The sequence below is a fragment of the Bos taurus genome, chromosome 3 (genome assembly GCF_002263795.3).
Source record: "Bos taurus isolate L1 Dominette 01449 registration number 42190680 breed Hereford chromosome 3, ARS-UCD2.0, whole genome shotgun sequence".
NCBI lineage: Eukaryota > Metazoa > Chordata > Mammalia > Artiodactyla > Bovidae > Bos > Bos taurus.
The window spans coordinates 88,186,834-88,204,954 of NC_037330.1; the positions used below are offsets into that span (position 1 = coordinate 88,186,834).

Genomic DNA, 18,121 nt, shown 5'->3' on the forward strand with positions numbered 1-18,121 from the left:
TGCCCATCCACCTCTCTCCGGCTCCCAAAGAAAACATTTGAAATTAGCATTAATCAGCCAATGTTGTATTTGGGGCCCTACGTGAAAGCCACCTACTGCAGCTGACTGCCATTCAGCAGGCAAGAAGTGATTTGCAATATAATTTAAATGAAGAGTTGGTTTCCTTTCCCATTTAGAACACACCAGTATGGAAAACTGATTGTCAGCCATTCTGGTGATGTGCAGCAACTTGGCTATTCACTCAGAAAATGAAGTTTCCTGAGACACCAGCACATTTAATTTATTTTTTTTTTCACTGTGAAGTTAACTTCAGCTTGTTAAATACAATGACGATCCAAACCACAGAAAAACCAACACCATTAATTTTAATGCTCGTAATGTAATGGAAAGAGATTATATTCATTTGGGATTTTTTTTCCTTTTAATAGAATGTTTACTTGCCCCTTTCCTTATGAGTTAATTATTATTTTCCTTCCGTAATGCTCTGCTTATATCTGAGCAGCCAGTGTGTCTGTTAATGTCTTGAGTTTATAAATTGCTGGTGAATCTGTCATTTTGCTGTGTCTGTCACTAAAACATCAATAGCTTGGCAGTGTGGTGAGCAAAGATGTGGCAGATAGGCATGTAATGGGTCCCTTACAGAATTTTCTCATCTATTTTTATAAAACATTTAATTTTAGCAGTTTCTGTTCTATGCTTTGAAAAGGAGGTTGAGTGGCTTTTCACTCATTATATAGTAGGGAGTTAAGAATTGGTAACTTTCCCTTGCTTATCATTCAGGTTTGTTTGTTCATCTTAAAATATTTTTTAACTTTTTTGAATTAAATTTTTTTTAATTTTTATTGAGATATAGTTGATTTACAATGTTGTGTTAGTTTCAAGTATACAGCAAAGTGATTCAGTTATACATATATATTCTTTTTTAGATTCTATTCCATTATAGGTTATTATAAGGGACTGAGTATAGTTGCCTGTGCTATACAGTAGGTTGGTCATCTCGTTTATGTGTACTAGTATATATATTTTAATCCCAAACTCCTAATTTGCACCCTCCTTCCCCTTTGGTAACCACAAGTTTGTTTTCTATGTGAGTATATTTGTGTTTTGTAAGTACTTTTTAATTATTTTAAAATCTATTTCTTCATTTAATAGACTCTTAGAGAGCAGTTAGTTATGCATGTTGGGTGCTAAGTATTAGGGATTAAAAATAACTAAGGCATCGTCCCCATCCTCTGGAAGCTCATAGTTCTGAATGGAACTGATAACAAGGAATTGTACCACAGAATGGTGAGTGATGCAGGTGACCCAGAATATGGTTATGGAGGGAGCTCTCTCTCTCTGCAGAGGGCACCATTAAAGAAGGCCTTACAGAGCAGAAGTTGCTAGAGCAAGATCCCAGAGACCTGGGCCTTGAGTTCTTCAGGTTGGCAGTGCAATGATGGTGAGGGTGGGGAAAGACAGCACAGGCAGAGGGAATAGCGATTGAATTCGAAGGTGTGATGGACAGGAGCCTTTTGTTGGAAACCAACTACATGCTATTTAAATAGTGATAATAGGGGCTGATACTTAAGTGCTCAGCACACAGCACACACAGTTTGAAATTCTTGCATCTGCAAACTCAAACCTCATAAATGACTCTTTGAAGTTGGTATTATCAGCATCCCCTTACAAATCCAAATCAGTGCCTGGAGAGATTTGGTAATTTGCTAAACATCACACAGCTGGTAGGATCAGTACCTAGACTGGAGCTGATGTTCTTTGACTCCAAAGTCTACAAGTATTATGCTCATGGCCTCTTTGCCCTTTAGACCCTTCAGTCCAGCTGTGCTGATAAGACACTTAATAGTGACTGGCATTCAGGACTAAGGGGAAATAATAACAGTACCTATCACCTGTGGAGAGGATTAAGTGAGACATAGAAAGAGTTTAGAACAGTGCCTGATACATAGCATAGCATTTTGGGGCTTCCATGGTGGCTTAGAGGATAAAGCGTCTGCCCACAATGCGGGAGACCTGGGTTCAATCCCTGGGTAGGGAAGATCCCCTGGAGAAGGCAATGGCAACCCACTCCAGTACTCTTGCCTGGAAAAATCCCATGGATGGAGGAGCCTGATAGGCTATAGTCCATGGGGTCGCAAAGAGTCAGACACGACTGAGTGACTTCACTTCTTCACTTTATGATGACTAATTTGCTAAAAGTCATGGAGCTCAGTAAACAGGAATTCGATAGTACTTAGGAATTAAACTCCTTGCTGCTGCTGCTAAGTCACTTCAGTCGTGTTCAACTCTGTGCGACCCCATAGACGGCAGCCCACCAGGCCCTGCCGTCCCTGGGATTCTCCAGGCAAGAACACTGGAGTGGGTTGCCATTTCCTCCTCCAATGCATGAAGGTGAAAAGTGAAAGTGAAGTCTCTCAGTCATGTCTAACTCTTAGCGACCCCATGGACTGCAGCCTACCAGGCTCCTCGGTCCATGGGATTTTCCAGGCAAGAGTACTGGAGTGGGTTGCCATTGCCTTCTCCATTAAACTCCTTAGGGGTAGTATATTGCAGGGATTATTATTCAAGAGACACTGTTGAGTTGGTAGCATTTGATACACACCTGAATGGCTTCATGGTAGAATGCCTATAGATAGGACTTGGGGACAAGGATGTATTTAAGTAAAAGAATGCAGAAGTGCAAGCAGACTGGAAAATTCCATCATTGAGAATTTTGAGTAAAGTGAGTAAATTTTGAGAAAAGTGAGTAAACCAATTTGATGAGAGCAGAAGATCTTTAAAGAGAAACAGGAAGAATAAAATTAAACAGGTAGTTAGAAATTGCTTATAACTAGTGATATTTATCAATTGTTTGGCACTGTTTATCTTTTACATTATTTAGTCATCATACACATTTTCCTGGGATTATAGACTCAGTGTTTTCATTTGAAGAAAATGAGGTTCAGAGAAGTAAGTTATATAATAATTTGCCTTACTATCATCCATCTTAAAAGTAGTAGAACTTGAACTTGAACCCAGGTCTATGTTACTTTCAGCACCATGCTTCTTCAACCACACCATCCTTTCATTTTTGTAGCTCTGACCTTTCTACATATCATGAATGTTGAAAAAATAATTTTCCTAGTGAAAAAAGCAGGGGGAAAAACAAAAATATATCATGTTGTTCCCAATATTTTCCCACTTAATAGCCTGTGTATACTTCTATTGAGATGGAAAGAATTGGTCTCCCTGATTCCCTAGACACACACCCTCCCGCTGGTTTCCTATCTGTGTGTACCTGTTACAATAAGTACCATAGATAACACCCCATGTCCTAGAATAAGAGCTAATATTTTTGGTATTGAAGAAATGCCAGGTACCAGGGCTAGAACCCCAGTCCCACCCTTCATAGCTGTGGTCAAGAATAAGATTCTTATGCTCCCTAAGTTTGTTTCCTTATCTATTTAATGACAATACTAATGGTTTCTATGTCAGTGGGTTACTACTACAAATAAATGGATTATTCCATATAAAGACTAAAGCTGGGCTTAAAATGCTACAATTGTTCATTAAATAGTAGCATTATCATTGTGTTGAAAGTGAATGAGTGTTAGTAGCTCAGTCTTGTCCAACTCTTTGCAACCCCATGGACTGTAGCCTGTCAGGCTCCTCTGTCCATAGAATTCTCCAGGCAAGAATACTGGAGTGGGTAGTCATTCCCTCCTCCAGGAGATCTTCCCGACCCAGGGATAGAACCTGAGTCTCCTGCAATGGAGATGAATTCTTTACTGTATGAGCCACCAGGGAATTCCTATTATTGTAATTATTATGCCTTATATCTTGTGTCTCTCCCCCAAAATAGTGTGACCAGCTTTGTTGGGGAGGACATGAGAAAGTTGTGATTTCATACATCGCTGAAGAGAGTGTAGAACTGCATAGTTATTGTATATGGTAATTTGAGAATGTCTATCAAAATTTATAAGCATCTTTTTTTGCCCAGTAATTCTACTTATAGGCATTTATCCTAGAGATAAATTCCTAATATTCTAGGCAAATATCCTAGAGATAGATTCATACAAGTGAGAAATGTAGAATTTGTACCTATTGAATTTTAGCCTGTGTATAACCTAGTCCAAATTTTTAGAATACAGATTGATGAATGCATTATGCTTTGTTTGTACCCATGTATCCACGACATTATCTGGGGGCTTCCCAGGTGGCTCAGCAGTAAAGAATCCACCTGCCAACGCAGGAGATGTGGGTTTGATCCCTGGGTTGGGAAGATGCCCTGGAGAAGGAAATGGCAACCCACTCCAGTATTCTTGCCTGGAAAATCCCAGGGACTATAGCCCTCCAGTAGCCACATGTGGCCATGGGGCCACAAAGAGTTGGACAAAACTGAGCAACTGAACACAACACAACAACAAGACCACTTGTGTCATGTCTGACACAACATGAGGCACAGAGACACTGATAAATGCCCTTTGGTTTAGTCCAGCACAATTCTTCTGGATCCCTGTGCCCCCGGCCCACCTACATGTAGCACATACACTTTAGATGATGCTTCATCCTGACCCACTTACTTTAAACACCACTGTGACCATTAACTCCAAACTCTGTCCTCCTTCCTCCTAATTGGTTTGCTTTCCAAATTGACATATACTTCTTTCATTACAGCGATGTCCTTGGCTTCTCTCCATGACGATTCCTGATTCGTGGCTCTGGCAATCTTGGGAAAACAGCATCCAATTCCTTCCATCCAGATTCTGGGGTCTACATTTCCCTAGCAGCACCCCGACCCAGCCTGGACACATTGGCCCAGCCTTTTCCTAGGACACGTGTGAGTAAAATACTTGACTCTTCCAGGAAAAGAGTTTAAAGTATCCGCTTCCCGCACTGCACCCTTCACTTTGGAGCAGGATTTTGTTTCTCTTAGATGGTGTTCCAATTCTCTCCCTTTCTGGAATTGACTGACTGTCCTATCGTGAATGCCCTCAGGTTCATTATTTGTTTAATCACTGACTTATTCAAGGAGCCGGTAGCCAGTCCCATCTGAGGACTGGAAGGCAGAAGCCTTTGTTCTCCTCCTGTGTGGTTCCATTCAGGGTTACTTGTCTCTAACTCAGACTGGAGACTAAATGAATTAGAATAAAACCAATTTAAGGGAAAAAAAGAAATGTTCACACACACAGAAATAGAGATTCCTGCTATCTTGGCTGTCTAGAAGATCTGCGGGCCTCACCAAGGAATTTAAAAAGTAATGTTTCTTATCATAAGTGACAGAAATATGCTGCTTTCTGCATCAGTAGATATGAAGATTAAAGGGTCTGACCGTATTAAACAATTTTGCACAGCACCAGGCACCCTGGGCTCTGCTCTCTGCCTTATTACCCTTCATCTTGTGGCTATTTCAGGCCCAATTTAAGAATACAATGCAGTCTGGCTTTGCAAATTGACATCCTTTAATTTAAACTGTCTTGCGGGAGAATTAAGAAATTATGGAACAATTATTCGCCTTGAGTTGAAAGCTGGATGGCATCCTGAGATCCTTATACATCAGCCATTTGAATTGATTAAGTTACATAATTGAATTACACCTTTGCCCCCCATAATATCTTGTGGCAAATATGTTGGTATTTCTGTTGGGAAAATGCTTCCATAAAAATAAAATAGGGGTCAGGGTTGAAGATTGACTTGAGTGTCCAAAAAAACCTAGGGGCAGGGTGGGCTGACGTTTTGAAATTTTGTGGGGAAGGTTGATTAGCAGAGCAAGTGTTCCATTTGGAGTTTAATTGGAAGTTCACAGATCAAAACGATGTACATGAACACAGAGAAGTATACTTTCCCCTTTTGTGATGTCCTTCAAACTTCAGCTTAAGAGCGCATCACTCATTCTCAAAGCTTTTTTAAACATCTCCCATGAACAAAGATGCTGTGTCTGATATAGCTTCCTTTGTCCCCTCTGCTTTCCCATATATCCTTCAATCAAAGCACCTCCCACAATGATGACAAGTCTCTTTTACCCCAGGCCATGTTGGTTGAGCTGGGAACTGTGTCCAGCTCACGTAGCACGGTTGTAGTACTCTATCGGTATCTGTCTACTGAGGCTTTATTTGGAAACCTCCATGGTTTAGTTTCTAAACTCAGTCTTTTTTGTATGATGGAAATCAGAAGGACATGGAATCTGATAGTAATTTTTTAAAGCATCATTCTTAAGTAGGGGTGTTTGCCAGCATTTCCTCAAGGATTTTTTTTTTTTTTTTTTTAGATTTTTATGATGTTTATTAGGCACTGTTTATTAGGCACTGATTATATACAAAACTAAGGTAGTTGCTGAGGGGGAAAATATCCAAAAATATTTCTTGTTCTTTTGAGGCGCTCAGAGTGCATTTGGGAATTGGGGAGGTCGGTGCAAGAAACAGCCTTGGTGACTGGAAGAATGAGCAGGAGGCTGTTGAATGGTCCAGGACTATGATAGGGGGCAGTGGTCAATTCCATTTTACTCACCTCTGAAGTTTCTTCTGCCCTTTGTCTGCCCTGCCCCCTCCCCCCTCCCACATCATTCATTTTGGAACCCAACGGAGAAGAAAACTCTCAGACAAACGGCCTTTGGTCAGGCAGGATGTGTGCTTTTCATTGGAAAATTCCTCCTAGGGAGAAAATTTTTAAAGCACGATTCCCTGGATGGACCCTGGCTTCCGCCTCTCCATCCTCCTCTGAATTCTGGGTCTTCATAGTCTTTGTCTATTCTGTGTAGCACACGAACCTCTCTGTCTTTAAAAGTGCTTTAGCTTTTCTTTACCTTTATCAGAAAACACTCTTGGAGCTTTAAAACCCAACTACAGCTATCCTCCTGAATATATCTGTGTGGAAGGGATTAATCAAGTCTGTCAAACATTGAGCTGTGAAACCTTTAATATTTCTAAAAGGTTTAAAGCCAGCGTATTTATCACATGCATCATTGAGAATACTCTTTTGTGAAAAAAAAAAAATTAAATGCTCACTCTGGTGATGAGCCCAGTGGGTGACAGGCTCAAGCAGGACCCTGATGGTGATACTGAAATGGAGTTTCTGGTAAAATCTTTCTCTGACATCACTCCCCTAGAGACCACCCATTGTCTACCCCGCATCTGTGTGGATGAATATTTCATATTGTGGAATTCTAGAATCTTGGTGCGCAAAGGGAGAGAAAAGGAGAAAGGGACTGGTCTTTGTTCAGTGCCTGCTGTGTGCTGGGTGCCCTGTCTGCGCACTTTAACAGAGATGTCACTTGGTCACTTTCGCAACAGTTCCTTATAGTGAGTGCTATCAGAGCTGATTTATAGACAAGGAAACGAAGATTCAGAAAGTAAAGCAGTTTTCACAGGATCACACAGATATTCACTTGCAAATCTATGACTTGACCCTAAATTAATTAGCCTCTCTAATTCTTTACTCTGTTTATGTGGCAAAAACCTGGCAAACGTGTAACACAAAGTAGGATCTGCAAGAGGGTACACAGAGTTGTTCAGACTGTGACTGTTAAGGTTCCTGTGGGTTTGTAATGAAGAATCTTTGTTCTGCAGACAGAGAGATAGTGTGGATTACTGGGCATGATTCTGAGAATCAGAGGTGTTAGGTTTTAAGATGTTTAATCCAGCAGTGGTGTAGTTTCTTTAGGGAGAGAATCACTCAGGGCTTTTTCTTGAAATAAGTATTATCAACACTATATTTCACTATTTATTTACAAAATACTTTCACATGCACAGCCCGATTTACTCTATTCTACAGTCTTGTGATATCACATCAGCATTATTGCCATTTTACAGATGGGAGAACTGAGGCCCAAAGACATGATAAGTCTTGCCCAGGCCATTCAGCTAGAAGCAACTCAATTGATGCTCCAATTCAGTTCTCATAGTGCTGAAGTGAAAGTCATTCGGTCGTGTCTGTCTCTTTGCAACCCTATGGACTATACAATCCATATAATTCTCCAGGCCAGAATACTGGAGTGGGTAGCCTTTCCCTTCTCCAGGGGATCTTCCCAACTCAGGGATCAAACCCAGGTCTCCTGCATTGTGGGTGGATTCTTTACCAACTGAGCCACCAGGGAAGCCCAAGAATACTGGAGTGGGTAGCCTGTCCCTTCTCTAGTGGATTTTCCTGACCCAGGAGTCAAACCAGTGTCTCCTGCACTGCAGGAAGATTCTTTACCAACTGAGCTATCAGGGAAGCCATAGTGCCAAAGCACAATCCTACCACTATACTATATTGTTTTTGGTTTTTTTTTAAGCATTTGATTATTCCTAAGAATGCAAAAAATACAATTTTGAAAAGAAAAGCTTGAAAAGACCTTAGAAACCCATCAGCCTTGTTTTCCAGACTTGACAATAGATGCACAGACCCCCAAAATAGTATAAAAGAGGCCCAAACAATGTGTTATGATAACACTGAGGAAAGTTGAATGTGTTCGTACGGCTATGACTAGTACACAGCCAGGGAGGGCTGCCTTGAGGTGGTAACCCTTGATAATGCCCTGAAAGAAGGAGAAGGATTTTAATAGAGGTTGAAATTCAACAAGTGATGCTAAAGCAGAAAAAAGGAATGATTGTGTGGCAAAATGGCAATATGGTGGTCCCATGGGCAGGGGCCTTTCAAAGAAGTTTGAGTTTCTTTTTTCAGTATAATTAATTGTATAACTGTGTTGCCAGACTGCCCCAGTAGCCCCACACACATGTAGCATCTCTGCCAGCCAGGTAGTGTCTTCCTCATGCCTCCATTTCATACCCCCAGCTTCACATCACAGCCAGGACCAAGAGAAAGGCCCTGAGGTTGGGATGATTCACAAGTCCAAACTCACTTTGTCGCTTCTCTGTGTTTACCTGTCTGTGTTGTGGTGGGAAGGAAAAAGGATACAAGACTTAGGAAGGAGAGATTTCTGCTCCCAGGTTACTGTGAAGACCACAGCCCATCTCTGGAACTCCTTTGGGTGGGCGAGATGTTTCCCCAATTTACATTCAGCAAACTGTAATTAGCATCAGCAGGAGAGGAGAAACGACTGTGTTGGGAAATACCACTTCCTCTGCCAAAAGCCTTTGTTCAGAAGGGCGGTCCTCAGCATCGGGCTTTCTTGTGGGCAGGCAGTGTACAAGTGCCCTGAGTAGCTGAATGGGCTTCTTCTGGGGGTGAAGCACTTTCATAGGGGTCAGAGGCCAGATGATGAGTCACTTCACTTGGCAGAGTACACCTTGTTTACATGTCAGCCACTTGGAATCATAAAGCTCTTGTATGGTTTCATTCATTCCATAAACACACATAAAACCACATGCAGGTAAGTTTTACAATATGCTGAACACTAGGTTGGATGCTAGGGGCTACAGATCACCCATGCCTTCATATAAAGCATGCTGGTCAGAGGCGGACTCGTGGCTATATACATAGAACCAGCTGAGGCTTTTTGATTTGGAGATCACTGAGTAAATCAGACACTCCCTGTGGATTAGTTAGGATAAGTAATGCTAGCTGTGTTAACCACAATACTTCCCAGCCTAGGTAAGCAGAGTTTTGTGTTGCTATCCCTTAAACTCGGTTCCTACTCAAGCACATGCTGCTGCTGCTAAGTCTCTTCAGTAGTGTCCAACTCTGTGCGACCCCATAGACGGCAGCCCACCAGGCTCCCCCGTCCCTGGGATTCTCCAAGCAAGAATGCTGGAGTGGGTTGCCATCTCCTTCTCCAATGCATGAAAGTAAAAAGTGAAAGTGAAGTCGCTCAGTCATGTCCGACTCTTAGCGACCCCATGGACTGCAGCCCTCCAGGCTCCTCCAGACATGGGATTTTCCAGGCAAGAATACTGGAGTGGGGTGCCATTGCCTTCTCCGCAAGCAAGTGCAGGGTTACCTAAAAGATTATCCTTTATTACCACTTTGAGGGAAGCTTCCAGGAAAAATGATCTTCCATTGTAGAATGGAACTGTACTGGTGAGAATGTAATTAATATCAATTGCCCAGAAGGGACTAAAATGACTCCTAGCTTTTGACTTGAGTTCCTCCTCTAATATTCTATCCTAAAAACAGAAATTACAAAGGTACATGAGCAAACAACTTTCTTTCCAATTACTTGTAGTTTTGATAGAGAGCAAACAACCAAAATTTCCAAAAAGGAGGAAAATGGTTCACCGAAGTTTTCACATATAAATAATGTAGTCATTAAATATATTCTAAAGAATTTTTTATTGTTCTTAATGGCATGTGGACATGAAGATAAGCTTCAGGACTTTATGTACAGCATTATTCCAAATTGTTGCAAGCATATCTCTAGATGTGTAGATGTTGACCCCAAAAAAGGCTGAAGACAAGGCATTAAGATATTGGGAGTGAATTTCCCTGTGTCATGGGATAAGGAAGACTTTTATTTCACTATTTATATTTTTTCTTCTAAATCTGATATTATGATTGTGTATCACTTTTATGAACTTTGAAAAGTAAATCATTAAAAAATTAAACTGAAAAGAGGAATGGCTTTGGATCAGGACTGACTCATGTATGGGAGAATTATCTCAAGTGTCTCAGGAGGGAAGAGGCTGAGAGCATGTGCAAGGCAAGTCCTAGCACTGTGTCAAATCCAGAGAGCCAGAAGACATCATGAAGATCAGGATTTCTACAAACTAGGGGGACCACAACTGGGCTAGAGAGCATAAACCTCAACTCTAACTTATATTCAAAATGGGAAAACTGCACTGATTTAAAAATTTAGAATTAGGGCAGTGAGTTCAAGTCCTGGCTCTCTTGCTTACTAGCTATGTGGCTTTTGGCATGCATCTTAACCACTCTGAACCTCATTTTTAGAATGGAAATAATACTATATTTTTTTAACAGTATTGCTGAACAGTTACTGTGACCATATTTTGAAATATTATCTACAACAAATATTATATATATATACATACACACACACATATGCCAGGTAGGGCTTAGGGTTAAAATAAGAGGTGCTTTAACAGTTGGACCTATAAACACACTCGTTTGAATAACTAGAAAACAAGATAAGGATGAAATACGGTACAGTGTCACTGACAGTATTGATCAACACCTTTTATTAGCTGTGATGTTTTCTACATCTGGAGAAACAGAAGAGACAGGGTCCAGCCTGGTTCACAGAAACTTGGGGTAGATTATCTGAAATACCATGGAAGCTAAAGCCTGGCACCTCCCACCAAGTTCAAAGACACACTTTGAGATAAAGCCCCTTCCTCATTGAAGCTTTTCATAATCCTGTCCAGCCCTTGTTCCCTACCACCATCCCTACTTCCACAGAACCATTATCAGGACAATCTGGAGCCCAAGTCTGGTGGAGTCTCTACTGCTATGACCCTTATCTGAAATTTGGGGATATTCATGCTGGGAAGTCTCCCCTGTTTTTTCTCTGCATGTACAGCTTGGCATTCAGAAAATCATGGCCCACTACATTGCCATCCTGCATCTCAGCTAGAGGAGAGGTGAGGTGTCCTGAATGAAACAATATAAGACATTATCAGTGCTCGCCAGATGATTCTGGTAAGGGGGCACTCAGGCTATGATACTGCGCCATCCTACAGAACCAAAGGAGATGAGAGTCAACATGGGAAGCTCTGACTTCACCTTCATCTTAGTTCAAGCTGGTGCTACAAAAGCACTGTAGATCAGGTGGCTCAAACAACAAATATTTCTTCCTCACAGTTCTGCAGGCTGGGAAGTCTGCCGAAGATCAATGTGCCAGCAGATCCAGTGTCTGAGGGCCCATTTCTTGGTTGGCAAATGGCAGCTCTTTCCTTGCATCCTCCCCTGGCGGAGAGAGGAAGCCAGCTGTCCTGTCTCTCCTTTTAAGGGCTCTCATCCCATTCATGAGGACTCCTTCCTCATGACCTAATTACCTCCCAAAGGCCTCCCCTCCTAAATCCCAATCACTTAGGATTTCAACATTATCAATTCTGGGTTGACACAAGCATGCAGTCCATATCAGCATCTCTGTTGCTTAACCTAGAGGTCCTGAATCATTTTCCCAATTCTGTCTGAAAAGTGCAAGTGTTAGCTGTTCAGTTGTATCCAACTCTTTGCAACCTCATGGACTGTAGCCCACCAGGTTCCTCTGTCCATGGACTTCTTCAGGCAAGAACACTGGAGTCTAAGTGGATCATTGCATCCAGCTTCTCAAGTGATGGAGACACCTATGTGCCAGATACTGTTCCCAAGCATTTGTCACATGTGGTACCTCTGGCTCTGTCATTGCATTGTGCTTCCTCCAGGAGGAAGAGTTTTGTTTTAATCCTCTACTGACTGCTTTTCCTCCCTTCTCGGCACATCTTCATTTATATGGTTACTATACTGAGCAAAGATGGGATGGGAATTTCTGAGATGTATTATTTTCCTTGAATAGTTGAAGAGGACCTGTTTGCTGATTACCTTAGAATGTCTTTGAAAGTCAGCCTAAAGGTCTTTCCTCTGTCCATGGAATTGTCCAGGCTGGAATACTGGAGTGGGTAGCCATTCCCTTCTCCAAGGGATCTTCCTGACCTGGGGATTGAACCTGGATCTCCTGCATTGCAGGCAGATTCTTTACCAAATGAGTCACTAGGGAAGACCCTAAAGGTCTTCAGCTTAATTTAAATGGTGCTCAGTGACTTCTAAGATAAAAAAGCATGAAAGGAAATTGTGCTGTTGGCAGCTTAGTGATTCCCCCAAATTCTAGACTTGTCTCTGATTTATCCTACCAAGAAGCCTGTTGCTGATTATGCTGGGTGCCCCATAAATTAATGAGGGCTGGACTTCAAGGTGACAACAATCACTGAGTCTTTGGAGCAGAAAATGCAACACTAATACATATGTTTCAGAAATGTCCTTTTGTCTATATGTTTGGAGAAGAAAGTGCTGATGAGGATCAATTTCATATTGACTTTAAATTTTTCAATTGACCCAGAGCCCTTTTTATTAAGTAATGTGCACAAAAACATTTCATCCCAGGCCAACTTGATGGCTTGGAGAATTCCCTTCAGAATATGGCAACCTGGAGAGAATTAGAAAAGCAATTCAGTCATTTACTCTTTTATTCATCCTTTAATAAGTATTTATTGAGCACTTGCTACATGCTCGATTCTAGAAACTTCACTAGACTGTGAGCAAGACCCAATGTGCCTTCAAGGAATCTAAAATCTAATGAGCTCAACAGACACATCAATAAACACACCTGGCAGAGTGTTTGTGTTTTGTTAGATATAAGTGCAGAGTATGTAGATGTAATGAGGAAGGAATCAGAAGCATCCTGTGTACTTGGTACGTACTTAACTCTTTTTGATTGAATGAATGAATGAGTGAGTGAAGGAATGAGTGAATAAATGAGTGAGTGAGTGAGTTAGTAAATGAAACAGCCCTCTTGAGCAAACTCTGGGAGACGGTGGAGGACAGAGGAACCTGGCATGCTACAGTTCATGGGATTGCAAAGAGTCAGACATGACTTAGTGACTGAACAAGAAATGGAAAAGGGTGTAAAGGGCCTTTGTGAAAGTGAAAGTGAAGTCGCTTAGTCGTGTCTGACTCTTTGCGACCCCATGGACTGTTGCCTACCAGGCCCCTCCGTCCATGGGATTTTCCAGGCAAGAGTATTGGAGTGGGGTGCCATTATCCTTCTCTAGGGGATCTTCCCAACATAGGGGTCGAACTCGGGTCTCTCACATTGCAGGCAGATGCTTTACCATCTGAGCCACCAGGGAAGCCCAAAGGACCTTTAGCGCTGAGGAAATAGTATGAGTCAAGACAGGGAGGTGTGATGTTTTAAACATAGTTCAGGTGTGAGGGAAAGCCGAGGTGGGCTCCAGGGCGTCAAGAACAAGACATAAGGACCTTGGGTCCTGAGCTGCCACCTGTGCAGATAGATATCCTCATAGAAGGCAGAGTGGACCCAAGGGGCCTTGCCCCACTTTACAGGACAGGTCTCAGCACACAGTGAAGCCCTCATCCTGCTACATCATCTTCTGTGTGTAGAGAGGTGATCACACATCAAAGCGGTAGTTGCCCATGAGCTCCTTTGGACACTTTCCTGAAGAAGCATAGCCCAGTAGTTCCAAAGTGCCTGTTCTGAGACTCAGTTTCAAATTCCAGTCCTGCCATCTTGCACTGAGAATATATTCCTGCTTGCTGCAAAGCCAGCTTATATTTTCTGCCCTGACTGAATGTTGGGCAAAACAGTGTGAAATCTCCCTCTGTTCATTGCCTTTCTTAATTTTCTCAGCTAGTCTTTCCCACATTCTTAGTTACTTTCTTTCTGTTCATTGCTGTTGCCACTTTGTTTTCTTTTGTTTCGATCTTGTTTGGATCGTCAAGTCATTCTGGGGAATCTAGAGCATCACTCTTGTGAGCGTGTACCTCTGGGACATGGTCCCTGGGTTTTGACTCACAGGTTAGAAATTCTGTTGCATTCCCCCGAACTTGACTCAATGGCTGCAGTGGCTGGGCTGATTTACGGCCGTTTCTTCCCATGTTTGATCTTAGCAAACAGACAGCTGTGATAGAGCGGCTTCATTCTACTCACCTGCTGGCATCTTCATGTTTGGTCTAATAGCTTGTTAACTGTTCTGAGGACAGGCACTGCCCTTCCTGGCTACCATGGAGAGTGGTCTCTATGGTAACCACATCACATCAGGGACCACGCTCATTCTTCAAGGCTTTCCTTCTCCATTTTTCTCTGGTGGCTTCTGGGTAACCTGTAATGGTTGGAGCCCTGCCTCACCCTGCCAGGAAGCCACTGCTGATTTAAAGCCTCTCAAAGGAACTTAACAAGACACACTGCTTTCCATTGGCCTTGTTGCTTATTCTGTGTCGCACTTGGTCCAGGCCTGCAGGGAGCTGTCATCTCTCCTTTATCATCTCTCTCTTTGGCATTCCCCAGGTATTGTTCACACACTCTCTCAGAAAGCTTTGACATGGTTTCTCCCAGATCTCTCTGCTCATTAGTATCTTGCAACAATTCTTTCTGAAGCCTGGCATTCAATATGTTCTTTTTTCTCTCATTTCTTTTTATTTATAGTCTTTTAGTCATCTTTTCAGAAATGACTCCCAAGCTGTCTGGTCTTCATCTGTACCAAAGAGATTTATGTCAAAGAGACTTCATGTAGACTGTTCAGTTATAATATCTGAAGAAAGAACTGATTTGTGTGTAATAGGACTCTGGAGTGTTTGTTCTGCTGATTGCATTCAGGTCTCACCAGTGATACAATTAGTAATTGTTAATATTTATTTAGAGCTTATTATATTGCCCAGCATTGTGGTAGTGAGTACGTATATCTTCACAATAATCCCATAACTTAAGTACTCTTATTGTCCCCATTTTATAGATGAGGAAACAGAGACCCAGAAAGTTAAGGAACATGCCCTAGGGCTCCCAGCTCTTAAATGGCAGAACTAGCACTTGAACTCTGGCCCTAGAATCCATGTTCTTCACTACCACACTGTATGCTGCGTGGGCAGTGACCATTGATCTCTGTACATGTGTTTCTCAAATACTCCATTTCTGCAGAGCTAAGTTGTACTCATCAACCATGCCAAGATTGTGTCACCTGCTTTGTGAAACCACCCACTTTCCTCCTTAGTCATGACATATGTTTATTTAATCATTTCCGTTCAGTCGCTCAGTCATGTCCAACTCTTTGCAACCCCATGGACTGCAGCATGCCAGGCCTCCCTGTCCATCACCAACTCCCAGAGCTTGCTCAAAGTCCTGTCCATCCAGTTGGTGCCGTCCAACCATCTCATCCTCTGTCATCCCCTTCTCATCCCACCTTCAATCTTTTCCAGCATCAGGGTCTTTTCAAATGAGTCAGTTCTTCGCATCAGGTGGCCAAAGTATTGGAGTTTCAGCTTCAGCATCAGTCCTTCCAATGAATATTCAGGACTGATTTCCTTTACGATTGACTGGCTGGATCTCCTTGCAGTTCAAGGGCCTCTCAAGAGTCTTCTCCAACTGTTCCAAAACACTGTTCCAAAGCATCAATTCTTTGGCCCTCAGATTTCTTTATAGTCCAACTCTCACACCCATACATGACTATTGGAAAAACCATCTCTTGAAGAATTTTCCATAGTTTGTTGTGAATTTAATCATTTCATAAATATCAAATATAGTGATTATAGTTCATTCATTCATCCATTCAACAAGAGTTTGTCAAATGCTTACCACATTACTGTGCTAAATGCTATGACTACAGTGGTGAACAAAGAGCAAGCAGACCATGCTCTCATCCTACTTATTTTTGGAAAAAGGAAAATAAGGCAGAAGACAGGCAGACAGATAAAAAGAAATAGGGACAGTCAGCAATAGCTGTATGCATATACATATCTATAACTATATCCATGTATCTATATTTCTATGCCTCTTTATTGATGAATCAGTCTATTTATGTTAGAGGTTTTTTCTTATCAATTTCTCCTGCCTCTTTATGTGATAAAACTCACCACCTTAGCCTCACATCTAAGAGCCTCCATAATCTGGCCTTAGATACCTTTCTAGGCTTATATCTTACCAGCTCTTGCTTCCTGGTTTTTCAAATACCCACTCCAGCCCCATCTCCCAGAAACTATTTCCTCGTTGGAAACCATCCAAACATAATCACTGAGCTTTAGCTCAGTCTTTTTCCCTCTGCCTCAAGTTCCCTTTTTACATTTCCTATCTCACATTTCTCCTTGAAAGTGAAAAGTGTTAGTTATGTCTGGCTCTTTGAGATCCCATGGACTGTGCTGGGCTCCTCTGTTCATGGAATTCTCCAGGTAAGAATATTGGAGTGGGTAGCCATTCCTTTCTCGATGGGATTTTCCTGAGCCAGGGATTGAACCTGGGTCTCCTGCATTGCAGGCAGATTCTTTACCATCTGAGCCACCAGGGAATTTCTTTCTAAACACCAAGTTCCAACACCCCTCCTCTGAGGAACTGCCACAATCATCTCCTCACCCACACTCCCACTAGCAAGGAATCGGTCTGCACTTCCTCCATGCTCCAGCAACACTGGACACACCCCTCTGTGACAGCCTATGACTCCATGCCCAGCTGTCCATGTGTGTGTTTATTCTCCTGACTAGGACTGCTGGACCTTTGACTATGAGAAACAGGCCTTATTTATCACTGCATTTGAAGAACCTTGCCCAGTGCCTAGTAGATACTAGACTTCTATTATTATTAAACTATTATTAATAACAATAACTTTGAAAGCATTTAATTGCCATCTGTATCTGACATTCTGTTAAGCATTTCACTCATTTTATTACATTTTTCCATCATAAGACTCTTATAATGTAGATGATGATAAAAAAAAACTCCAGTTTACAGATGAGAGATTAAGACTCACAGGACTCAGAGAGTGTGTGGTACCTGCCTTAGGTCACGCACTCCAAAGCATCAAAGCCTGGCGAGATCCCACGGACTTTCTGTAAGGGATATGAGGGTGGAGTCTGCTTGCACCCTGCTCACCATTCTTACCCCAGCACCGAGCACAGTCACCTTGAAGGCACTTGGTCAAATCCTAGAGGCTGGATGAATGGCTGTTCTGTATCCACTGCCCTTTGATGTTGGTGGAATGAACAGGGAATGTACATCTTGAGTCTGGAGTAACAAAGAAATATAGGAATGCTTTTACTCCTGTAGGCAGTCTTAAACACACACACATAAGTGAAAAAGAAAACCAGAAAAGGATTCTATAAAATTATGATATTCTGATAAGATGACCACTGGCTGCAAGCCGTATGTTTTTCTTTTTTATAGCAGTTGCCTCTGAGTTTAGATGAAGTTGATGGCAGATCCAGAACAGTCTTTTAGATGTTTGTGGGTCAGAAGGGTCAGACTTTGGAGTCAATACAGCCTGTTTGAATCCTATCCTTGCCATGACCTCTGTGTGACTTTGGGCCAGACAGTTAACCCCTCTGAAGTTCAACATAGTGATTAATGTGTGAGTTCTAGAATCAGATAGCCTGACTCTAAGCTTACTAATTGTGGGATCTTGGGAAAGATACTTCCCTGTGCTCCAGTTTTCCTATCTGTAAGATGGGTACAATAATAGCATTTTTCTCATAAAGTTGATATGAGAATTAAACAAATCAGTTTATCCGAAGCATTTAAAATAGTACCTGACACCCAGAAAACTATATTTAG

The 18,121-nt window shown here is 41.9% G+C and overlaps 1 protein-coding gene across 5 annotated transcripts in view; it reads left to right on the forward strand.

The window, feature by feature from the left end:
- The window catches only part of DAB1 (DAB adaptor protein 1), a 1,339,715-nt gene that overhangs the window by 388,033 nt on the left and 933,561 nt on the right, over window positions 1-18,121 (forward strand). For all 5 annotated transcript variants that reach the window (XM_059885133.1, XM_059885131.1, XM_024990124.2 and 2 more), the window contains exon 2: window positions 4,657-4,819. The gene's annotated coding sequence lies outside the window, so the exon portion shown is untranslated. The remainder of the gene's footprint in view (window positions 1-4,656; window positions 4,820-18,121) is intronic.